This window comes from Zophobas morio, unplaced genomic scaffold (assembly GCF_036711695.1).
Source record: "Zophobas morio isolate AGI-343-1 ecotype UQ-CSIRO unplaced genomic scaffold, CSIRO_AGI_Zmor_V1 ptg000018l, whole genome shotgun sequence".
Taxonomy (NCBI): domain Eukaryota; kingdom Metazoa; phylum Arthropoda; class Insecta; order Coleoptera; family Tenebrionidae; genus Zophobas; species Zophobas morio.
The window spans coordinates 4,606,673-4,632,346 of record NW_026972123.1 but is presented as its reverse complement, the minus strand read 5'-3'; the positions used below and the strand labels follow the sequence as shown (position 1 = coordinate 4,632,346).

General features: G+C 26.5%; 1 protein-coding gene across 1 annotated transcript in view; it reads left to right on the top strand.

Moving 5' to 3' along the window:
• The first annotated feature begins 1,594 nt into the window (after window positions 1-1,594).
• Window positions 1,595-25,674, top strand: part of Ndae1 (Na[+]-driven anion exchanger 1) — a 137,785-nt gene continuing 113,705 nt past the window's right edge. The window contains exon 1 of the mRNA XM_064058646.1: window positions 1,595-1,874. The gene's annotated coding sequence lies outside the window, so the exon portion shown is untranslated. The remainder of the gene's footprint in view (window positions 1,875-25,674) is intronic.

The window sequence follows — 25,674 nt, the reverse complement described above, 5'->3', positions numbered from 1 at the left end:
AATACTTCAAAAACAAGATCTGTAGGAGGTCCCCGAGACTCTTACAAATTACTTTAAAAATAAGAAAATTGACCTCTGGGATTCTTTCAAACTACTTCAAAAACAAAACACAGGGGTCCCCGAGATTCTAGCAATTTACTTCAAAAACAATACATAAAGGGGTCCCCGAGATTCTTCTAAATTACTTTAAAAATAAGACAAGGGGCCTTTGGGATTGTTTCAAATTACTTCAAAAATAAAACGCAAGTGTTTTTTTAAGATTCTTTCAAATTACTTTAAAAACGAGATCCACAGGAAATTCTCAAGATTCTTTCAAGCTTCTTCAAAAACAAAACCCAAGGGGCTCCCGAGATTCCAATAAATTGCTTCAAAAATAACTCACATATGGATTTCCGAGATCCTTTCAAATTACTTCAAAAACAAAGCAAGGTATCTTTGAGATTCTTTCAAACTACTTCAAAAGCAAAACACAAGCGGTTCCCGGATTCTAATAAATTGCTTCAAAAATAATTCACAGAAAGATCTCAGAGATTCTTTAAAATTACTTGAAAAATAAAATAAGGGATTCTCGAGATTCTTTCAAATTACTTCAAAGACAAGTGAGGTGCAGGGGCGGGTTGAATAATCTGGAAAACAGTAATTTTCCAGAAGCGCCAAATTTTCTATACTTTTAAATGAAGTAAAATTTCAGCCTTTCGGGCTTCTGCCTAAATTTTTAACGCTCTGTCTCACCAGACGATATGCACCCATGGTCTAAAACTTCTCCTATTTTGGTATTTTATCCGTTTGACGAATAGCTACTTTCATATTTTCTCGACGTTTCATGATCCTATGGTATGAAAAAATAGATCTGCTGTTTCCGTCTGTATGTCTGTCGTCTGTTGTTTGTGTTGATGTTTATTAGAAGATAATCTACCCTCACCTTAAAATTTTGCATGATACATGCTATTTAAATTTTTTGTTACAGTTATATTTTTCATATTTTTTTCTTATATTTTACTTTTTCTATGATATTTTATTTATACATTATTCTAATGGTAACTGATTATAAATCCCAACAAATAAATTCACTGCGAGTTTCAATTTTATCTATATAGCCTGTGACGTCGACTCTTAACATGCTGTTCTATTTATAAATAGATTAATAACTCACGTACAAATTAAAACCACATCATGCATTTTTAACCAACTTGTTTTAATTTTATTAGCACGAGTTTAAGATCTAATCTTCACGACCTTGTCCATCATTATTAAAACATGATAATCAGCTGAGCAGAAGGCCTGGCACTTTTTTTTTCCAAAACAATTGTGTCTATTTTCTCAAAACTGCACTAGAAATTGTCTGAATGCGCTCCAACTTCCGGTAAAAAAACCAAAAGGGAAAATCCACCTCACTGAGCCCTTTGTGCATACTAAAAGTCGCCGTAGTCCACTGCTTCTATTTTTTTTTGCTAAAAACCTACCTATTCTCACCTCCCATGCCGCCGCCGAACGGCCAAAGCGACTTCACACAAAAATCCATCGAGCTTGATCAATATACCAGCAGCGCATGCTAAATGCCCACCGGTGATGTTCACTTGAACTGAAGCAGTTTCAACTTCGGTACTCCACTTCTAGCTTTCTTGGTCTTTGTGTATCGAATCTTGCCATGACATTTCGACACTCTCCTCTCCGAAACGAACCAGACTCTCTTCATGACAAAGTGCCCTTGTTAAATAAGAACCTTAACGTAGTCTAAATTTAGAGAATTCTTAGCCGAACGCAACCTATAAATGTGCTTAGAGAATTTTTGGAAACATTTATTTGTGATGCACCTTGCAAGAAACGCACAACTTTTCTCTGGGGGATTTTTCTACAAGCATTTTGACAGTTAGGTAAGTGCTTGAATTAAGTAAAACGGGAGGAATTCGGGGTGTTTTTTGAATGTTTTGTTTTATTCAGAGAGCTCCAGACACGGCGATCATTTATTTAGGGAATTTACTTTGCCGGCTATTTTTAACCCGTAATAAGTGTACTTTGATGGTGTTGTCGGAGTCAATTTAGTTATTGATTCGATAAATAATCGCGTTTCAAACGTGCGGGAAATGTCAGAGACAGATTTATCTCCTCGGCTTGTTTTGTCACGTTTGATTTTATCTTCGAAAATAGAATAGTAAATAAACAGTTGGAGATTTCGGCTCGATGTGGAAAAATACGTGTCAAAAAAATAAACACTTATCGGTTTAAAAAAAAATAAAAAATACGATGCACTAGTTTCAGGCACTCTACAATTTAACAATTCTATCATTAAATAAATCTAGTGAGAAACCAGCGAGACTGGATGTGTTTATATTTTTAACTACTTTTTAATTGTGCTATAAGTAATCCGAGATAAATGTGCCATTTACCCACATTTTAACGTCAACAAATTTTGACCTCCGGACGGAATGTATCTTCAGTTCGAGTATTTAACGTCACCGCCTACTACTTGTTTTGTTGTGAAATATTGTTCCCAAATTTCGTCAGATGCTAGTTAACTTTGACGTACTGATGTGGAGATAAGTTTGTCCACTCTAGTAGTTCAAACCTTCCGACAACTTGTGATAAATACTTTGTTGATAAAATCGGACGATTTTTTTAAAAAAGAATTGTCGGTATTTCAAAAATGTACAAATTTAGTACTCAATTTACACAACAACATAGTTGCGAGGGTTATTAACGAGAATTTTATTTATGCTTATTTATTTTTCTTGTTTCTAAAAAATAATATTAATAAATTGCAACAGTGATTTATAAAATAAATTGGTTCGGTCATTTATTTTTACAACTACATTGGTGATATTTCTAGAAAATTAGTACAAGCATTTATTTTTTTAAGACATTTCTGAAGCTGTTGTCATAATTAAAAGCACACTAAATATACAAGATTGTTTTTTTAACACATTTTTTACACATTTATTTATTTTTGTTTGAAATGGCGTCGGTTTTTTAGAAGAAACGAGTAAATCAAATTTTGTAATGTACGGCAATCACTGTTGGTTATTATGGTTTTAGGAAAAAAATGAAAAATCTATTAATTATTGGTATCCTATATGTTAAAGAAAACACGAGCGGGTTAAATTATTTTCCTATAATTATATCTAATGGTAGAGGTGGATTTTAATGTTTACTGGCACAATCGATCATAGCATTAAAAAGGTTCTAACATCACTTTGTTTAATAGTGTACAATGGAACACATAAATAAATCAAATAAAATCGTTCTAACAAAATCACAGTATTTCTAAAAAGTATTTATTTAAGATTTAAGATATAATGATGGTAATCTACTATAAGATGGCAAGAAAATGTTTCCTTAATCTGTTTTTGGGTTTGAGTGCCGGATCTGACCTCACCTAACCCAATTCAACTTGACGTTACCTAACCTGACCTAACATATACTAATTTCTTTCCTAATCTGTGACAACCAATCACAACACGGCGCATCGGCGCCAAATTCAAATTGATACAACTTCGAATTTTATTGCTTACATCGTGTGGTCAAAGCATTTGTTTTAATTGACGATGATTTTTCAATTTTGAAGATTTTTTCGGTTTTCGATTTAACAATTTCTTGGTTTTTAGATTTTTCAATAAGTCCATTTTTGGATATTTATTATTTTTCGGTTTCAATTTTTCGTCGACTTTGTAATTTTTCATCTTATCAATTTATCAATTTTGGAATTTTTTAAGTTTTCAGTGTTTATTTAATTAATTTTTTCAATGGAAAATACAATACATAATACAAACTAAGCTTTTTTAAGCTTTTTTATTTTTAATTTTCGGAGTTTTCAATTTTGTTTCTTCAACATTTTTATTTTTCAACACTTAGATTTTTTAATTTTACGATGTTTCAAATTTGCCGATTATGAAATTTTTCGGCTATTCGATTTTTAATTGCATCTTTTTTTCACCTTCTCGATTTTTCGGTCTTTTAATTTTTAATTTTTCCAGTTTTCAATTGTCCGTTTTTTCTATTTTTCGATTTTTCAAACTTTCCGATTTCGAAATTTTTCGATATTTTCTTTTTTAGTCGTTTGTTCTTTTAAATTTTTTGTCTTTACAATTTTTCTATTTTTCACATATTATACGAATTTACAACTCGATTTTTCAATTTTAAGAATTTTTGCATTTTATCGATTTCTCAATTTTTATTTTGTTCAATGTTTCGATCTTTCAGACTTCGATTTTTTTTTATTTTTCAAATTTTAAATTTTGCAGTTTTTATCGATTTTTCAGTTTTTTGAGTTTTCAATTTTTTGTTCCTTCAATTTTGTTTTCAAATTTCAGATATTTTAATTTTTCGATTTTTCAAAATTTTCGATTATTCAATTTTTGGTTGCATCGTTTTTTCACTTTTATCAATATTTCAGTTTTTTAATTTTTAATTTTTTCTTTTTCCCTTATTTTTCGATTTTTCAAACTTTCCAATTTCGAAATTTTTTAACGTTCCATTTTTTGGTCGTTTATTTTTTTCGCTATACCGATTTCTCAATTTTTCGCTTTTCCAATTTTTAGATTTTTCAATTTTGCAGTTTTTCGATTTTTGAACATTTAAATTTTACTATTTTTCTATTTTCCAAATCTACAATTTTGCAATTTTTAGATTTTTCAATTTTAAGATCTTGTTTTTTCTTTTATCGGTTTCCAAATTTTTTGATTTTGCTTTTTCGGGTTTTCCATCTTTGAGCTTATAGAATTTTTAATTTTTGATTTTGCAATTTTTCTATTTTTCAATTTGATAATATTGCAGTTTTTAAATTTTTCAATTTTTGGGAGTTCTGTTTTTATACTTCATCGATTTTTCAACTTTTCAATTTTTCCATTTTTCAACTTCACGATTTTTCAATTTTTTAGTTTTCAATTTTATAGTTTAGCAATTTTTTAAGTTTTCAATTTTTAGATTCCTCTTTTTTTCAATTTTTCGGCTTCAATTTCCCAATTTTCAATGGTTTGAGTTTCAATTTTTGATTCTTTGATTTTTCGATTTTACGATTGTGCAATTTTTTGGTTTTCAATTTCATAGTTTGGCAATTTTTGAGTTTTTCAATTTTTAGATTCTTCTTTCAATTTTTCGGTTTTTAATTTCCTAATTTTCAGTTTCCTCGAGTTTTCAATTTTTTATTCTTCGATTTTTCGATTTTTTGATTTTTCAATTTTACAATTTTGAAATTTTTTAGTTTTCAGTTGTATGGTTTGGCAATTTTTGAATTTTTCAATTTTTAGATTCCTCTTTTTTCAATTTTTCGGTCATTAATTTTCCAATTTTCAACTTTCAAGTTTTCAATTTTTGATTCTTCGATTTTGCGATTTTTCGATTTTTTAATTTTAGGATTTTGAAATTTTTTAGTTTTCAATTTTATAGTTTAGCAATTTTTGAATTTTCCAATTAGATTCAACTTTTTTTCAATTTTTCGGTTTCAAATGTCCCAATTTTCAATTCCTCGAGTTTTCAACTTTTGATTTTTCGGTTTTTCAATTCTCAATTTTACGAGTTTTCAACTATGTATTAGCTTTTTCAATTTTTCGCGTTTTCTTTGCAAATTTTCACATTTTCAATTTTTAGAAGTTTAAATTTTTTTTAAGTTTTCGATTTTTATTCTCTCAATTTGTGATTTTTTTGAGTTTTCAATTTTTGTTCCTTTGCCTTGTTTCGTCAATTTTTCGAAACTGCAATTTTTCAGTTTTTCAATTTTTTGATGTTAAAGTTTCACAGATTTTTTAACTTCCAGATTTATAATGTTTTTAATTTTTCAACACAGAACAAATTTGCAATTTTTCGTTTCGGGTTTTTATTTTCTTTATTTTTATAATATTGCGGTTTTTAATTATTCGAGTATTCAATTTTTGATTCTTTGATTTTTCGAACTTCCAATTTTTCCGTTTTCAATTTTATAATTTTGCAGTTTCTAAATTTTTCATTTTTAGAAATTCCGTTTTTTTACTTCACAGATTGTCCAATTTTTTTATTTTTTATTACTTTAAGTAATTTAAATTCAATTTTTCGGTTTTTAGTTTCCTAATTTTCAATGGTTCGAGTTTTCAATTTTTGATTCTTCGATTTTTCACTTTGTTTCAATCGAAATTTTGAAAAATTTTCCGAAATCGAAGAGATTTTTGGAAATTCTGTTTTTTTTTAAATCTAAAAACTTCTAATGAAAAAATTGGAGAGACGAAAAATTGAAAATTCGCAAAAATACAAGATCGACAAAACTGAAAATTATGAAACTGACAAATCGAAAAATTAAGAAAAAATAAAAATTGAAAAAACGAAAAGGTATGAAACTAAAAACTGAATATCGAAAAACTGCAAAGTAAAAATCGAAAAACTAAAAACCCAAAAAATGGGATAATTGAAAAATTGGAAAAATGGGAAGAGCCTTTAAAAATTCAAAAATCTGGAATAATTAAAATGTTGCTTACACATAAATAAACATTATTAGAGCAATTTTATAATTTTGTAGTTTTTAAATTTGTCATTTTGAGAAACTCTGTTTTTTAACTTCATAGATTGTCCAATTTTTCGATTTTTAATTAATTGATTTTCAAATTCTGGAGTTTTCAATTTTTTGTTTGTTTAATTTTTCAATTTTCCGATTTTTCGATTTTCCAACTTTACGATTTTGCAATTTTTTTGTTGTCAATTTTATAGTTTAGCAATTTTTGAATTTTTCACTTTTTAGATTCTTTTTTTTTTAATTTTTCGGTTTTAATTCCCCAATTTTCCCCAATTTTCAATGGTTTGAGTTTTCAATTTTTATATTCCTCTTTTTCTCAAATTTTCCGTTTTCAGTTTCCCAATTTTCAATTGCTCGTGTTCTCGATTTTTGATTTTTCGATTTCTCGATTTTTTTACGATGTTTGGACCATTACATTTTTCAATTTTTCGAGTTTTCTTTGCAAACTTTCACATTTTTAATTTTTCAATTTTTATTTTCTCAGTTTTTAATTTTAGATTTTTCAATTTGTCATTGCAGTTTTTCAATTTTACAATTTTTTCGGTTTTCTGTTTCTTTAATTTTTCGACTTTTATTGATTTTGCTGGTTTTCTATTTATAAATTTTATGATTTTGCAATTTCTAGATTTTTCAATTTATAGATGTGTCATTTTTCCATTTTATCAATGTTTTTATTTGTCGAGATTTTCTTTTTTTTTTAATTTTTCGACATTTCAATTTTCGATTCGTCGGTTTTACGACATTGCATTTTTTCAGTTTATCAATTTACCAATTTTGCAGCTTTTTAAATTTTCAATTTTTGTTTAATTTATTTTTTTTTACTAAAAAATACAAACTGCCTTAGAAATGGAAGGTAACAGACTCGATTTTTTTTTTGAAGATTTTAACATTTTTCATTTTTTGGTCTTTAACTTCTCGATTTTTAAGCTTTTTGGGTTTTGAATTTTTTGTTTCTTTACTTTCTACTTAGATTTTGAAATTTTACAATTTTTTAATTTTTAGTTGTTTCATTTTCCACTTTATTTTTTAAAGTTTAAAATTTTGCAATTTTAAAATTTTTCCATTTTTGTCTCGGCTTTTTTTACTTCATCGATTCTTCAATTTTTTAATTTTTAATTTTCCCAGTTGTCTATTTCTACTTGTTTCTTTTTTCATTTTATCTATTTCTCAATTTTTCCTTTATTCCATTTTTCCGACTTCAAAATATTTTTATTTTTTAATTTGCCTTTTTCATGGTCGTTTTTTTCTTCTTATCGTTATTTTCATTTTTTTGATATTTAGATTCAAGTTTTCAATTTTTTGTTGCTTCAATTTTTGTTTAGCTTTTAAAGTTTTTAATTTTTCGATTTTTCAGTTCTTGAATTTTTAATTTTTCCATTTTTTTTTGCTTCTTCTATTTTTCGATTTTTCAATTCATAGGTTTTGATTTTTTGTTTTTTTACTACATAGATTTCTCAATTGTTTGTTTTCTCAATTTTCCAATTTTCCATCTTTCCGACTCCGATTTGTTTTATTTCTGAAATTTTCGATTTTGCAGTTTTTTGAGTTTTCAATGTTTTTTTCAGTTTTCAGAGTTTTTTTTCAGTTTTCAGAGTTTTTAATTTTTCGATTTTTTAAAATTTTCGAATATTCAATTTTTGGTTGCATCGTTTTTTCACTTTCATCGATATTTCAGTCTTTTAATTTTTAAATTTTTGTTTTTCCGATGTTTCGATTTTTCAACCCATAGGTTTTTAATTTAGCAATTTTCAATTTTCGATTCTTCGATTTTTCAATTTTACAATTTTGGAATTTTTTAGTTTTCAATTTAATAGTTTGGCAATTTTTCAATTTTTTGATTTCTCTATTTTTGAATTTTTCGGTTTTTTATTTCCCAATTTTCAATGGTTCGAGTTTTCAAAGAACAAACTTGCAATTGATAATTTCGGTTTTTTATTTTCTTTATTTTAACAATTTTTCGATATATCGATGTCCCGATTTTATATTTCAGTTCCAGTTTTTCGATTTGCAGTTTTTCTCTTCTTCAATTTTTGATTTGTTACATTTTATTTTAAATATGTGATAATAATTATAATTTTTGTAATTTTTCTTCGCTTTTCTAAGTTCACGATTTCAAAATTTTTTCATTTTTCAATTATTTGATTTTAAATTTCTTTCATTTATTCGTATTTTCAATTTTTCGATCTTATTTCAATGTACAGTTTTTCGAAATTACAATTTTTGAATTTTTCAATTTTTTTATGTTAAAGTTTCAAATATTTAAGTTTCCAACTTCCAGATTTAATGATTTTAATTTTTCAACAAAAAGAACAAATTCGTTTGGATTGAAATTTTTAAAAAATCCGAAATCGAAGAGATTTTAATTCATTTTTTTTAATTTAACAACTTCAAGTGAAAAAATTGCAGAGACGAAAAATTTAAAATTCAAAAAAATACTAGATCAAAAAACTAAAAATTATGAAACTGACAAATCAAAAAATTAAAAAAAATAAAAATTGAAAAAACCAAAAAGTATGAAACTAAAAATTGTAAATTGAAAAACTAAAAAAATGGGATAATTGGAAAATTGCAAAAATAGGAAAATCGAAAAACTGAAGAGTCTTTAAAAATTCAAAAGTCTGTAGCAACTAAAAAATTGTTTATAGCAGACACACATATAAATAAATATTGTTAGAGCAATAAAATTCGAATTTGAGCCAGTTTGAAATTTACGACGGCTATGGTTTTCTAGTATGTGCTGCGAAGAGCAGTGATGACTCATCATCGGTGATGGCGGTGTTCGAATAGAAAAAAAACCTGGGTGCGCTGCTGCAAGTCTAGATGGCGGGTTCCAGAACAACCTCGAAGGCGGCGTTCGCGAATTCTCTATAAGAACGAGTCGAGTCGGAATTATTCTGTTCATAATCGCTGTAAAGTTAGTCGTGTAGTGTTGTATTCCTGTGAAACAAATTGTTTAGTTTTACGTAACAACCCGAGAAACCGAATCCACATTCTTCTCGCTCCAGGTGTTTCCATTTGGACAATTACACCCCAGTTACAACCCCGCTACAACCTAAAACAAAGCGCCACAACTCGGCAACAACAATTTACCGGTGTTTCCCCGCTGGCAGATTGCGCGGCCCCCCGGCGGCGGCGGTGACGGCACCCGTGTTAACAAGAATATACGACTGCAGCAGCTGGTGGAAGCGTCAACCCCATCACTCCGTTGTTCGCGCCCTAATTGATCGAATCAAACTTTTTTCACCTGCCAGAAACACTCACAACTGGCCATTGCACTGTTTGTCGGGATTCAGAGAATTAATTCCCCGAAACATGTAGGTCTTTAATAGCGAAAGTTTTGTCAAGCTGTCACAGCAGGCGTCTTTGTGCTTTTTTCTGTCGTAATTAACTCCGGAGGTTGTGGATGTGGGGCTTAATCGAAAAACTTTGGCTCCAGAAAGTGCGCGGAAGGTTCGAGTTTGAAGGGGATTAAGTGGGATGGATGATGGGACGTGTAAAATGCTGGAGAAAGTTTGGGCTTATGTTGAATGAGTGGTGGAATTATGACTGAAACAGTGAATGGATTTGAGGATTCTTCGTGTTGACGAAAATGTGAAAGTATGATAGGGACTGGTTTTGTTTTACAAATTTGTGGGGAAGTTTATTCGTGTCGGTTTCTGCTAAAGTAGCTTTTGGGTCACGTTTTGGAAGATGTTTGGAATTAATTTCAAGTCTTAAGTGTTTCTCGCTATAGTAGGTTTTTGAAAGAATTTGATTTAATCGTTTAAAGGCTCGGAGACTTGGTTTTTAATCGATCGTCAACCATGGACCATAATTTAATGTTTGCAATCAAATTTTCCATTTTTAATTTCTCAATTTTTTTGTCCCGATGTTATATATTTTTTATTTTATCAATTTATTTTTTTTTCGTTTCTTCAATTTTTCAATTTTTTAATTTTTTGTTTCTCCGATTTTACTAGATGTAGCTCTCCGAGTTTTTATTGTTAATTTTTTCAGTTTTTCGATTTTCCAAATTTTGAGTATTTAAATTTTTAGATTTTGCAATTTTTTGATTTTTTGGAGTCTTCAATTTTTCACTTTGTAATTTTTCATTTCGGTTTTTTTATTTTCTTTTTTTCAATTTTTGGATTTCTGAGTATTTTAATTTTTGTTTTTTTTCGGTTTAGATTTTTCACTCTCGCGATTTTTCAATTTTTCGTTTCTTCAATTTTTGATTTGCAATTTTGATTCTTTTTAATTTAAATATGTGATAATAATTATAATACATCTTCACTTTCTCAATTTCATGATTTTATAATTTTTCCATTTTTCTACTATTGGATTTTAAAATTTCTTCATTTGTCAGATTTTTCAATTCGATTTTTAATTTTTCAATTTCTGGATATTTGATTTTTCGTTTTTTCTATTTTTCAATGTTCCAGTTTTTCGTTTTTTCAATTTTTTTATTTTTCAGTTTTTCGTGTCTTCAGTTTATTGATTTGCAATTTTGCATTTTCGTTTTTTTCTTTAATTTTTCGGTTATTCAATGTTCTGATTTTATAATTTTTCATTTTTTCAAAGTGAAATTTTTCAATTTTTGGATTTTCCAACTTTCCAGTTCGCAATTCCTCAGTTTTTCAACTTTTAGATATTTTAATTCTTCGCTTTTTCCATTTTGGAATTTTCAGTTTTAACGTTTTTTCTTTGTTTTTCTTTTCACTTTATCGACTTTTCAGTTTTTCGAATCAGCGATTTTGAAGTTTTTAAATTTTTCAGTTTTTAGGAGATCTGTTTTTGCCACTTCAGGGATTTTTCAAATTTTTGATTTTTAATTTTTCGAGTTTTCAGTTTTTTGTTTTTCCAATTTTGCGATTTTTCGATTTTTATTTGATTTTCCACTTTTTTGATTTTGCAATTTCTCGTTTTCCCAGTTTTCGATTTTTCAATTTTTATTTCTTCAGTTTATCGATTTTTCGTTTTGGTTTTTCATTTTATTGTTCTTAAAATTATTTCAATGTCCTGATTTTATAATTTTCCATTTTTTCAAAGTGAAAATTTTCAAACTTTTGGATTTTTCAACTTTCCACTTCACAATTCTTCTGTTTTCCAACTTTTAGATATTTTAATTCTTTGCTTTTTCCATTTTGAAATTTTCAGTTTTGCAATTTTTTAATTGTTTTTTTTTCACTTTATCGACTTTTCAGATTTGCAATTCAGCGATTTTGAAGTTTTTAAATTTTTCAGTTTTTAGGAGATCTGTTTTTGCCACCTCATGGATTTTTCAAATTTTTGATTTTTAATTTATCGAGTTTTCAGTTTTTTGTTTTTCCAATTTTGCGATTTTTCGATTTTTTATTTGATTTTCCACTTTTTCGATTTTCCAATTTCTCGTTTTTCCAGTTTTCGATTTTTCAATTTTTAATTTCTTCAGTTTATTGATTTTTCGTTTTGGTTTTTCATTTTTTTGTTTGTAATATTTTTCGGTTATTCAATGTCCTGATTTTATAATTTTCCATTTTTTCAAAGTGAAAATTTTCATACTTTGGATTTTTCAACTTTCCAGTTCACAATTGCTCTGTTTTCAATTTTTCAATTTTTCAACTTTTAGATATTTTAATTCTTCCCTTTTTCCATTTTGAAATTTTCAGTTTTGCAGTTTTTTAATTGTTTTTTTCACTTTATCGACTTTTCAGATTTTCAAATCAGCGATTTTGACGTTTATAAATTTTCCAGTTTTTAGGAGATCTGTTTTTGCCACTTCATGGATTTTTCAATTTTTGATTTTTAATTTTCCGAGTTTTCAGTTTTTTGTTTTTCCAATTTTGCGATTTTTCGATTTTTATTTGATTTTCCACTTTTTTGATATTGCAATTTCTCGTTTTCCCAGTTTTCGATTTTTCAATTTTTAATTTCTTCAGTTTATCGATTTTTCGTTATGGTTTTTCATTTTTTTGGTTGTAATATTTTTCGGTTATTCAATGTCCTGATTTTATAATTTTCCATTATTTCAAAATGAAATTTTTCAAACTTTGAATTTTTCACTTTCCAGTTCACAATTCTTCTGTTTTCAATTTTTCAGTTTTTCGACTTTTAGATATATATTTTAATTCTTCGCTTTTTCCATTTTGAAATTTTCAGTTTTGCAGTTTTTAATTGTTTTTTCACTTTATCGCCTTTTCAGATTTTCAAATCAGCGATTTTGAAGTTTTTAATTTTTTCAGTTTTTAGGAGATCTGTTTTTGCCACTTCATGGTTTTTCAAAATTTTTCATTTTTAATTTTTCGAGTTTTCAGTTTTTTGTTTTCCAATTTTGCGGTTTTTCGATTTTTAATTGATTTTCCACTTTTTCGATTTTGCAATTTCTCGTTTTTCCAGTTTTCGATTTTTCAGCTTTTAATTTATTCAGTTAATCGATTTTTCGTTTTGGTTTTTTATTTTTTTGTTTTTAAAATTTTTCGGTTATTCAATGTCCTGATTTTATAATTTTCCATTTTTTCAAAGTGAAAATTTTCAAACTTTGGATTTTTCAACTTTCCATTTCACAATTCTTGTTTTCAATTTTTTAGTTTTTCAACTTTTGGATATTTTAATTCTTCGCATTTTCCATTTTGAAACTTTCAGTTTTGCAGTTTTTTAATTGTTTTTTTTTCACTTTATCGACTTTTCAGATTTTCAAATCAGCGATTTTGAAGTTTTTAAATTTTTCAGTTTTTAGGAGATCTGTTTTTGCCACTTCATGGATTTTTCAAATTTTTGATTTTTAAGTTTTCGAGTTTTCAGTTTTTTGTTTTTCCAATTTTGCGATTTTTCGATTTTTTATTTGATTTTCCACTTTTTCGATTTTGCAATTTCTCGTTTTTCCAGTTTTCGATTTTTCAATTTTTAATTTCTTCAGTTCATCGATTTTTTTTGGTTTTTCATTTTTTTGTTTTTAAAATTTTTCGGTTTTCAATGTTCTGATTTTATAATTTTGAATTTTTTCAATTTTTGGATTTTTCAACTTTTGATTTGCACTTCTTCTGTTTTCAATTTTTCAGTTTTTCAACTTTTAGATGTTTTAATTCTTCGCTTTTTCCATTTTGGAATTTTCAGTTTTTCAGTTTTTTTATTTGTTTTTTTTTTTCACTTTATCGACTTTTCAATTTTCCAATTTTGCGATTTTGAAGTTTTTAATTTTTTCAGTTTTTAGGAGATTTGTTTTTGCCAGTTCATCGATTTTTGAAATTTTTTATTTTTGGGATTCTTTTTTCCGATTTGCAATTCTTCTGTTTTCAATTTTTCAGTTTTTTAATTGGTTTGTTTTTTCCGTGTGTCGACTCACTACTTTTGCGTTTTCTCGAGCTTTCATGACCCCTAGTCTGCCTGTCCGTCTGTCCGTCTGTCCGTCTGTCCGTCTGTCTGTCCGTCTGTCTGTGCGGCTGTCTGCCGTTCCGGATTTTTTAATTTTATCGATTTTTCAATTTTTCTGTCTTTCAACTTCTAAATCTTGCAATTTTTTAAATTTACCATTTTCAAGATTTTAAATTTTTGAATTTTTAGTGGCTCTATTTTTATCACTTCATCGATTTTTCAAATTTTCGATTTTTTGATTTTTCAATTTTGCTATTTTACAGTTTTTTAGTTTTCAATTTAATAGTTTGGCAATTTTTGAATTTTTCAATTTTAGATTCTTCTTTCTAGCAATTTTTCGGTTTTTGATTTCATAATTTTCAATTGTTCGAGTTTCCAATTTTTGTTTCTTCAATTTTTCGATTGTGATTTTCCGATTTTTCATTAGATTTTTCAATTTTTTATTTCTTCAGTTTATCAATTTGCAATTTTTCGTTTTGGTTTTTTTGTTTTTAAAATTTTTCGGTTATACAATGTTCTGATTTTATAATTTTTCATTTTTTCAATGTGAAATATTTCAATTTTTGGATTCTTCAAATTTTCGATTTGCAGTTCTTCTGTTTTCGATGTTTCAGTTTTTTAACTTTTAGATATTTTAATTTTTCGTTTTTTCAATTTTCGAATTTTCAGTTTTTTAATTTTTTAATTGGTTTGTCTTTTCACTTTATCGACTTTTCAATTTTTCGTTCTTTCAACTTTTAAAATTTTGCAATTTTTCAATTTTACGATTTTGAAGTTTTTAAATTTTTCAATTTTTACGAGTTCTATTTTTATGACTTCATCGATTTTTCAAACGATTTTTGGTTACTGATTTTTAATTTTTTGAGTTTTTAGTTCTTTGTTTTTTCGATTTTTTGATTTTTCAATTTTGCTATTTTGCAATTTTCTAGTTTTCAATTTAATAGTTTGGCAATTTTTGAATTTTTCAATTTTAGATCCTTTTTTCTAGCAATTTTTCGGTTTTTAATTTTATAATTTTCAACTGTTCGAGTTTTCAATTTGTGTTTCTCCAGTTTTTTGATTTTGTGATTTTCCTATTTTTCATTACATTTTTCAGTTTTTTATTTCTTCAGTTTATCGATTTGCAATTTTTCGTTTTAGTTTTGTTGTTTTTAAAATGTTTCGTTTATTCAATGTTCTGATTTTTTAATTTTTCATTTTTACAATGTGAAATATTTCAATTTTTTGGGTTCTTCAAATTTTCTTTTGTTTTCAATTTATCAGTTTTTCAACTTTTAGATATTTTAATTTTTCGTTTTTTCAATTTCCGAATTTTCAGTTTTTCAGTTTTTTAATTGATTTGTTTTTTCACTTCAACGATTTTTCAATATTTCGGTCTTTCAACTTTAAAATTTTTTAATTTTTAGGAGTTCTGTTTTTACCACTTCCTCGATTTTTCAACTTCACGACTTTGCAATTTTTTGGTTTTCAATTGTTAGATCCTTCTTTTTTCAGTTTTTTGTTTTTTAATTTCCTAATTTTCAATTATTTGAATTTTCAATTTTTGTTTCTTCAGTTTTTGTTTTGATTTTTTTTGTTTGATTTTCGGTTATTGGATGTTCCGATTTTACAATTGATTCATTTTTTCAGTGTGAAATTTTTCAATTTTTGGATTTTTCAATTTTTCGATTTTGCAGTTCTATTGTTTTCTTTTTTCAGTTTTTCAAATTTTAGATTTTTCAATGTTTCGTTTGCTCAATTTTTGATTTGCAATTTTTCTAGTTTTGATTTTAAATATGTAATAATAATTATAATTTAAAGAAAAATCACTTTTTCAATTTTACGATTTTAATGATACGTCTAAAAAATGAAAAATCCAAAAATCACAAGATCTAGACGTTGAAAAACAGAAAAATTGCAAGATTGGAAAATTTAAAGGCCTAAAAATAGAAAATTCGAAAAATTAAAAATTGATAAATTGAAAAATTAAAAATTTCCAAATTTAATCAATTAAAAACACGAAAAATCTAAAAATTGAAAAACTAAGGATTATTGAAAAACTAAAAAAAATGCAAAATCGGAAAATTTCGAGTCGTAATATTGAAAAAAAAAAAACAAAAAAATGAAAACTCGCAAAATTAGAAATGAAGAATTTGAATTAAAAAAACTACAAAATTGTTATAAAGTAAAAAAATTGAAAAACCACAAAAAATTGTAGCAACTGTAAAAGAAATGACAACAGTCGCATAGTCGCGGAGATTATCGGTGTAATAAAAGTTGAGACACACGGAAATGAAGTACCTATTTTTTCGAAGTCTAGAGGTCATGAAACCTTGAGAAAACATTAAAGTAGCCTTAGTTACTTAGTTAGTAACTGAAACATTCAAAATCTAAAAATCGAGAAATTTAAAAAGTCAAAAAAATGAATCAATCAATAAATCCAAAAATTGTAAAATCGAAAAATGATAGAATCCTCAAAATTGTAAAGCGAGAAGCTTTTCGAAAGATCAAAAAATTGAAAAATTAAATAGGTATCGAGAAATTCAAAAATTAAAAATCGAAAAATTAAACTTCGAAAAATTGAAGTGAAAAAGTTTTAAAATATAATAATTGAAAAATGTAAATATTCTAAAATAATAATAGTTTATTAATTTCAAAAACTCTTTCTTCCTACTTTTTCCGTAAGGTCTTCTTATATTACTTTTGTAATACAATCTAAAATACATGCTATTTTTAGGTATACAAATTCGAATATAGATCTTTTGAATCTGCTCAGGAATATAAGTATTTTTCGCTGAAAGTAAAATCCACACTACTAGCGTGTAAAAAATAATTCTCTTAATTCTTTTCCCACGAAAACACGGACGCATTTAATGAACATTTGGAAGATCCGTTTGTTAATCCTCTTTTAACTAAGTTTTTCGTGACTATCATACCAAGCCCTATCTAGGTACACGCATTGTATTATTAATATTATGAGTATTGTGTTATTCTTCCAGAAATTTCTTAAATTTTCCTACATATACATTAATACCGATTTTTTTTTAATCGAGGCCGTTCCATTATCGGCATTCCATTATCTAACAATTGGTAACATAAACCCAATACTTGTTAAATATTTTCCCAAATATCCTTCTGAATAATAAATTAATGTCAAAACATTGTCCGTGCAGTTAGTTTTCCATCAATTTTTTTGTCGTCGAAACGCTACTCAAGCGAACACTCATCAACATCATAATGGCACTTTTTATTTCTAAATAGTTAAATTTTCATCAGTTCGGCCAAATTATCGACAACCCGTATTTTTCTTAATAGATTAGAGCGGTTTTTTCAACGAAGTTTCGTGCTACGTCGTCTTAATGAACTCCTTCACGGAAAATCTCTTCCACATCAGAGTTTTTTTAATCTGAATGTGGGGCACACTTACGTGGAGAAGGTGAAGCTAATTATCCTTGGTAGCGCGTTCACCGGGTAAAATACCGAGCAAAATTCCTGAAAAAATTGTTTTGGAGAAAATTTACAAGAAAAGCAGACGTTTATTATAAGAAAAGATTACTTAATGAGGTTGCAACAAAAAATCGTTACAAGCGCTTCCTTCGTTTCCCGATGTTGTTTCCACGAAATTTCCTTCAACTTTTCTGATTTTCTATTCTTGGCTTTGGACTTTGGGCTAAAAATGGCAAAATAGGCGCTTTATGCAAGTTTTAGGAAAAATAAAAAATTGATATTTTTAGAACAGTTGTCTAAAAATGTTGAAAACACTTTGGGATGTAGATATGGAAGTGCTGACTCGAAAAATATCTCGGCTCAAAATTTTTGAACTATTTGGTCTCAATTTCGATTCTTTCAAAAATTTAATTTTAATAATTAAAAAAAATATGTGTGTTCCCAGATCATAATTTTTGAAAAATTCTGTCTCAAAAATTAGATTATTCTTTTTAAATTCTAAAAATTTGCATAGTTTTTTTGGCAATTTTGGAAGAGTTGAGTGAATTTTAATATAATTGAAGCCGAAAATAATTTCCAGAGACCAAAAATTATAAGGAAGTCCTATTTGGTAATTTTCGAAAATGGCTAAAAATGAGCCCAAAATTCATACTGAAAAACTGAGATTTTTGGAAAAGTTGTCTAAAAAAATCCCTTTGGGTAATTTTCGAAAATTGTCAAAATTGTGTCCAAAATTTCGTAACGGGGGTGTATTAAAAAATACGAATTTTGGAAAAGTTGTCTAAACATCTAAAAAAACACTGGAGTATAAATGTCGACGTAATAATTAAAAAAGTTATTTTGTGTTCCCAAATCAAGATTTCCGAATAATTCTGTCTCAAAAAATACATTTTTTTTTAATTCTAAAAATTTTCATTGTTTCTTTGGCGATTTTGGAAGAGTTGAGTCAATTTTATCATAATTGAAGCCGAAAATAATTTCCATAGACAAAAAATCATAAGAAAGTCCCATTTGGTAATTTTCGAAAACGGAGAGAAATAAGCCCAAAATTTTATACTAATAAAAATTTCGAAAATGTTCAGTAGGCGATTCTGGAAAAATAATAGGAATTTTTATAGATCTGACGCCGAAAATGATTTCTAGAGGCCAAAATCTTGGAAAAAAATCCATTTAGTTAATTTTTGAAAATGTTCAAAATTGGATCCAAAAGTTTTATATTGAAAAATTAAAGTTTTGGAAGGTCCAAAAATTCGGATTTTGATTTTGATTTTTTTTTTTAAATCATCAAAATCGACATTTTTTAATTGTTATGCTGGAAAAATGGCAAGAGTTTTTAATGAAATGCAGCTGAAAATGACTTCTAGAAGTCGAAATTTATAAAAAAAAATCCCTTTAGGTAATTTGCGAAAATTGTCAAAATTGTGTCCAAAATTTCGTAACGCGGGAGTATTAAAAAATACGGATTTCGGAAAAGTTGTCTAAAAATCTAAAAAAACACTGGAGTATAAATCTCGACGTAATAATTAAAAAAGTTATTTGTGTTCCCAGATCAGGATTTTCGAAAAATTCTGTGTCAAAAAATAGATTTCTTTTTAAATTCTAAAAATTTTCATAGTTTCTTTTTCGATTTTGGAAGAGTTGAGTGAATTTTACCATAATTGAAGCCGAAAATAATTTCCAGAGATCAAAAATAATAAGAAAGTCCCATTTGGTAATTTTCGAAAATGGCCAGAAATGAGCCCAAAATGTTATACTGAAAAATTGAGATTTTTGGAAAAGTTGTCTAAAAATGTTGAAAAAAATTTGGGATGTAGATATGAAAGTGCTGACTCGAAAAATATCTCGGATCCAAATTTTTGAACTATTTGGTCCCAATTTCGATTTTTTCAAAAATTCGAAAATTTTCATTTGGCGATTCTGGAAAAATAGTAGGAATTTTTATAGATCTTAAGACGAAAGAGATTTCCAGAGACCACAAGAAAACCTTGTCTTTGCTGGTGGCTTCTAATTTATTGCGAAAACTTGACAACACCTCCTGATTAGAGAAATGTGAATTAGAAGCAACTTTCTGTATTCTGCTGTATCATCATCGGCAGCAAACTTGTGTGTGTAATTATCTTTAATTTCGTGATTCATAAGTCGCCAACTCGGCAAAAAATTTAATAAATGCATGTAACTAACACAAATTAAGTGTACCAGATAAAATCTGATTATGTACTACTATCTGTTGCACAAATCTACCTATTGTTAATATTGTGATAATATCCATAAATAAGAAATGCCCAATAGCAAGAGTAATTATCAAATGTCCTTCATCTCAAGAGTCTGTAAGTACTTTTTGCATTGTAACAGCAATTGCAGACGTAAATAGCTTTTTTTGTATACTTAGTTTAAAATCAGATACGAAGCAAAAGACGTCATATATCCATTAACTCTGATTTCAAACGAAATCTTACCGCAGAATTGGATCGGGTGTAAATTCAAGTAATAGTAGAAAAGTACAAAGGTACTAGACATTTTATATTAAACTATAATAAGATTTACTACAAGCATTAAAGTAATAACTAATAATATATTATCATTATTATTTCCGTAATTTTCTGAGTGTACTTATCGTAATCTCATAAGCTAATGTGTTAACAAATAGCAATTTAAAGCTAATAAGGATCATGAGATTACGGCTGTAAACATTGTTTTTTTGTATTAATAATGCGATTAAAACTTTAAAATGTCGTTTAAAGAATGCAGACTGTTTTATTGTGTTATATAGGGTCCGACTTTTATTGGTGTAGGGGAAACTGGAACGAAATCGACGATAAAGTCATATACATCGTCGTAGGTTGTATGTAAATGTAAAGAAAATTCGTGTTCTGAAATACTTAGAAATTTGTAGCTGTTAAGCTTACAGATATAATCATGATTGTGATATGATTGTATTTTGTGTCACATGAATAAGTAGAAGCAACAAGTCTAGTGTTTGAGTAAATGAATTAACAAGATGGAAAGATACAGGGTGTTTCGGAAAATGTGGCCAAAGCTTGGAGAAAGAGTCTTAAGTTAAATATTTTTTTTTACAATATTTTTATTTTTTTATTTTTTGTTTTTTCAATTTCGATTTTTTCAAGTTTTTGGTTTCCTCTATTTTTCGGTTTGCAGTTTTTCAGTTTTTCACTTTTTTGTTTGTCCAAGCTTGCGATATTTAACTCCTCGAGTTTTCATTGTCAAATTTTCCATTTTTTCGATTTTCCAACGTTTGGATGTTTCAATTTTTAGGTTTTTCTGTTTTCAATTTCACGAGTTTTCGGTTCACTTTTTATTTTCTTAATTTGTTCGATTTTTTTGGTTTCTCGACTTTTAAATTTTCTAATTTTTCGTTTTTTCAGTTTCTCGATCTGTCAATTTTTCGATTTTTAATTTGACGTTTTTGAATTTTTGAATTTTTGGAAATTTTTTCCATTTTTTGATCTTCTAGTTTTACAATTGAGTTCTTTGATTTGCAATTTTTCGATTTTGCAATTTTTGGTTTTTCGAATTTTTCGCTTCTATTCGTTTTAGCTTCTTTCCCATTTTTCGATTAATTATTTTTTCGATTATTGGTTTTTCAATGTTTCAATTTTTGGTTTCTTGTGTTCTTCGATTTTCCACTTTTTCTATTTTTTAATATCTCGTTTTTTCAGTTTTTCGGTTTTTCAACTTATGGAATCAAAAAACTGGAAAAACTGGAATTGAAAAATCAAAGACTGAAAATTTGAAAAGAGTAAACGAAAAATTACAACATCGAAAGAAACATTGAAATAATAAAGGAAATGGAAAAACGACAAATTGTGATATAAAATCGAGAAAATAATAATACAAAAATTAGGCAAATGAAAAGTAAAAAACAAGAACTTGAAACATTGAGGACACAAAAAATTGAACAAACTAAAGATTAAAAATTGAGAAACTTAAAAACAGAAAAAACGAAAGATTGTAAAATCGAATTATCATTGAAAATGAAAGAACTGTAAAACCGGATAATTAAGAAATCCAAAATTTGCAACATTGAAAATTGTAAAAATGGTAAAATCGAGGAATTGAAAAATCAAAGGTTGAAAATCTGAAAAATCAAATAAACGGAAAATAGTGATATAAAGTCGAGAAAATGAAAATTAAAAAATTGGGAAAATGAAAAATAAAAACCAAGAACTTGAAACATTGAGGACACAAAAAATTGAAGAAACTATAGATTAAAAATTGAGAAACTTAAAAACAGAAAAAACGAAATATTGTAAAATCGAATTATTATTGAAAATGAAAGAACTGTAAAACCGAATAATAATTAAGAAATTCAAAATTTGCAAAATTGAAAATTCTAAAAATGGTAAAATCGAGGAATTGAAAAATCAAAGGTTGAAAAATCTGAAAAATCAAATAAACGGAAAATAGTGACATAAAATCGAGAAAATGAAAATTAAAAAATTGGGAAAATGAAAAATATAAATCAACAACTTGAAAAATTTGTGTAAACGAAAAATTGAAAAAAAGTGCAAATTCGAGAAAATGAAATATGTATTATAAATTCGAATTTTTGAAAATTAAAGAAATGGGAAAATCGAATCATTAAGAAACTGAAAACTTACAAAATTGATCGAAAAATTGAAAATTTTGAACCTCGAGAAATTGAAAAACTGAAAAAATTAAAGTTAAAAACACGAAAAATTATAAAAAAATTAAAGTAACAAAAAATTGGAAAAACGAAAGATTAAAAATTGAAAAAATGAAAGATCGAAAAAACGAAAGATTGTAAAAGCAGATATTACAATTAAAAAATGGGAAAGTCGGATAATTAAGAAATCCAAAAATTCCAAAATTGAAAAATCTAAAAAGTTGAAATATCGAAGAATTGGAAAATCAAAGATTGAAAATTTTAAAAATCAAATAAACCAAAAATTACAAAACGAAAAGAATGAAAAAATAAAGGAAGTGATAAACGAAAAATTGTGATGTAAAATCGAGTAAATGAAAATAAAAAATTCATTTTTAGCGTTTTTAAATTTTCGATTTTGCAATTTTTGATTTCTCGATTTTTCAGCTTTTTGATTTTTTGATTTTTCGATTTCACGATTTTTCGACTTTTAGATTTCTCAAATTTCCAATTTTTCGATATTTCAGATTTGGGATTTATTATTACTTCCACGTTTTAGTTTTGGGATCTTTTCAATTTTTTGATTCTACAATTTTTCTCCGATTTTTCAAATTTTCAATTTTTCACTTTATCAATTTTTAGATATTTCGCTTGCAAACTTCTCAGTTTTTTAGATTTTTGATTTCTTTATTATGTTATTTATTTTTCAATTTCTCAGTTTTTTAATGTTTGAGGTTTCAAAATTTTCGATTTTTCAACTTATCGATTTTTGTATTTCGACTTTTGGATTTTTAAATTTTTTGATTTTTCCATTGCTCGGGTTTTGATTTCTCGATTTTTCAGGTTTTTGATTTTTCAACTCTTTAAATTTTGGTTTCGAAAAACTGAAAAAACGAAAAAATGAAAAATTTGAAATTCGAAAAATTGAAAAATTGAAAAAATTAAAGTTGAAAAACGTTGTTCAACTGTTCGATTTTCAGTGTTTCTAATTTTCGATTTTGCAACTTTTAATTTCTCAATTTTTCGTCTTTTAGATTTTTTATTTTCCCATTTTCCGATTTTTCAACTTCTCGATTTAACAATTTTTCAGTTTTGCAGGTTTTTGATTTTTCGGTTTTTTGACTTTTCGACTTCAAGATTTTTCGACTTATGGATTTCTCAAATTTTTAACTTTTCGATACTTCAGATTTGGGATTTATTAATACTGCGATGTTTCAATTTTGGAAATTTTTCATTCTACAATATTTCCCCGATTTTTCAATTTTTCAATTTTTCACTTTATCAATTTTTCAATACATATTTCAGTTTTGGGATTTTTCCATTTTTCGCTTCCACAACTTCTCCATTTTTCAGATTTTTTATTTCTTTACTGTTTTATTTATTTTTCAATTTCTCGGTTTTCTGATACATATTTAAATTTGACAATGTTTCGAATTTTAAGTTATTCGATTTCTCAATTTTTTAAAGTTTGGCGTTTCAAAATTATCGATTTTTCGATTTCTGGATTAATTGTATCTTCGATTTTTTACTTACCGATTCCTCTATTTATTTTTCTACTTTTAGATTTTTTAATTTTCTGATTTTACCATGGCTCGGTTTAGATTTTTGGAATTTTCAGGTTTTTCATTTTTCAACTTTTTAAATTTTGATTTTTAGATGAAAAATGAAAAATCGTAATATCGGATAATTGTAAAATTGAAAATCGAAAAACTGAAGAATTTGAGATTCGAGAAATTGAAAAATTGAAAAAATTGAAGTTGAAAAAACGAAAAATTATGAAGAAAAAGAAAGAAAAAATTGAAAAATCGGACGACTAAATATTAAGAAACTCAAAGATCGATAAAACGAAATATAAAATCCAAATTTTGAAAATTAAAGAAACGGGAAAATCGGAAAATTAAGAATTCCAAAAATTGCAAAATTTAATAATCTAAAAAGCTGGAAAATTGAGGAATTGAAAAATCAAAGATTGAAAAATTGAAAGACCGGAAGAATAAAAATTGAGGAACTTAAAACCGAAAAAGTGCAAAATCGAAAAAATGAAATATAAAATCGAATTACTGAAAAATAAAGAAATGGGAAAATCTATTAAGAAATTCAAAAATTGCGAAATTGAAAAGTTTCAAAATTGGAAAATCGAGGAATTGAAAAAACGAAAAATGAAAAATAGGGAAACTGAAAAATCGGAAAACGAAAATTTGCTGAATTGAAAATCGAAAAATTGAAAAATTTGCAAGTCGAGAAATTGAAAAGTTGAAAAATTAAAGTCGAAAAAACTAAAAATTATGGAAAAAATTAAGAAGCAAAAAACTGAAAAACCCAAGAATTGAAAATTGAGAAACTTAAAATAATAAAATCGAAAGAAACATTAAAAAAATAAAGAAAATGAAAAACGAAAAATTATGATGCAGAACTTGAAAAATTCTGGAAACGAAAAATTGAAAATCGGAAGAATAAAAATTGAGAAATTTAAAGATGAAATAAAATGAAATATTATAAAATCTAATTATTGAAAATTAAAGAAATCGGAAAACCGGATAATTAAGAAATCCAAAAATTCTAAAACTGAAAAATCTAAAAAGTTAGAAAATCGAAGAATTGAAAAACCAAATATTGAAAATTTTAAAAATCAAATAAACCAAAAATTACAAAACGACAGAAACATTGAAAAAATAAAGGAAATAAAAAACGAAAAATTGTGATGTAAAATCGAAAAAATGAAAATTAAAAAATCGGGAAAATGAAAAATAAAAACCAAAAACTTTAAAAATTGAGGAAACGAAAAATTGAAAAATCGGAAAAATAAAACATAAGAAACTTAAATATGGAAAAAGTGCAAAATCAAAAAATTAAATATTGTAAACTCGAATTACTGCAAATTAAAGAAATGGTAAAATCAGATAATTAAGAAATTCAAAAATTGCAAAATTGAAGAATATAAAAATTAGAAAATCAGTTTTTTCATATGTGTATTTTTCGATTGTTCGATTTTTCAATTTTTCGATATTTCGGTTTTTATATTATTGCATTTTTCGCGTCAATTGTCCATTTTTCAAAATTTTGATTTCCCCATTTTTTTATTTTTCAATTTCTCAATTTTCCGACATTTCAGTTTTACGATTTTTGTTTTGATTTCTCGATTTTTCGACTTTCAGATTTTTTTATTTTCCCATTTCTGATTTTTCGACTTGTCGGTTTATCAATTTTTCAATTTTTCAGGTTTTTGATTTTTCAACTTTTGGATTTCTCAAATTTTCAGTTTTTAGATATTTCAGATTTGGGATTTGTTATTACTTCGATGTTTCAGTTTTGGGATTTTTTTCAAATTTTCTCCGATTTTTCAAGTTTTCAAGTTTTCAATTTTTCACTCTGTCAATTTTTCAATACTTTAGTTTTGGAATTTTTCAATTTTTCGCTTCCACACTTCTCAGTTTTTCAGATTTTTTATTTCTTTACTATTTTATTTATTTTTCGATTTCTCAGTGTTTATACCTACATATTTAAGTTTTCTCAATTTTTTAATGTTCGGCATTTCAAAATTTTCAATTTTTCGATTTCTCGATTAATTGTATTCTTAATTTTTCCATTGCTCGGGTTTTGATTTCTTGATTTTTCAGTTTTTTGATTTTTCAACTTTTTAAATTTTGGTTTTTAGATGGAAAATGATAATTGTAATATCAGATAACTGCAAAATTGAAAATCGAAAAACTGAAAAAACAAAAAAATGAAAAATTTGATATTCGAAAAATTGGAAAATTGAAAAAATCGAAGTTGAAAAAACCATAAATTGAAAAAATAGAGGAAATGAAAAACGAAAAAT